Source organism: Myotis davidii, unplaced genomic scaffold (genome assembly GCF_000327345.1).
Source record: "Myotis davidii unplaced genomic scaffold, ASM32734v1 scaffold1063, whole genome shotgun sequence".
Classification (NCBI taxonomy): Eukaryota; Metazoa; Chordata; class Mammalia; order Chiroptera; family Vespertilionidae; genus Myotis; species Myotis davidii.
In genome coordinates this window covers 511,201-511,719 of record NW_006296624.1, presented here as the reverse complement: position 1 = coordinate 511,719, position 519 = coordinate 511,201, and the positions used below count along the sequence as shown (strand labels likewise).

Sequence of the window (519 nt, the reverse complement as noted above, 5' to 3'; positions counted from 1 at the left end):
ATGGAAAACTTTTGTCTGATTGCTCACTTTCCTTATTTTACTGTACTGCTATTCTCAAGAGCATATATTCATGTTCTTGCTTCTTCGAGTTTTATTACTGCTTTTGTATTATTTAATACATCTAAAGACACTTCCAAAAGACAAATTTTTCCATTTTGAAAAAGTCATGGTTTCGAACCTGATGAAACACATTCATGTTCACAGGGTGTTTTTCAAAAAGGTGATAGAATAAAAGTGTTATAAAGCAATTAGGTACATGATCTGAAAGACATTAATATGTCAAGTAGAATAAGATGATTTAAAAGTCAACAAAATAAAATTCTGTGAAACTAGACACATATAAAGATCACATTTCTCTTTCAGATCTTTGACTAGATACTTAATTCAAACATAGGTGGAGAAAATATAAAAATGAAAGAAAGTAATAAACTTACCTCAATTTAAAATTGGAAGTATATAACATTTAACTTTAGGAAGTACATACAGACATAAGTTATAATTCAATATAACAACTGAAAG

At 27.7% G+C, this 519-nt stretch overlaps 1 protein-coding gene across 1 annotated transcript in view; it reads right to left on the bottom strand.

The window, feature by feature from the left end:
* FOXP2 (forkhead box P2) overlaps window positions 1-519 on the bottom strand; it is a 506,406-nt gene that overhangs the window by 26,481 nt on the left and 479,406 nt on the right. The gene's annotated exons all lie outside the window — the stretch shown is intronic.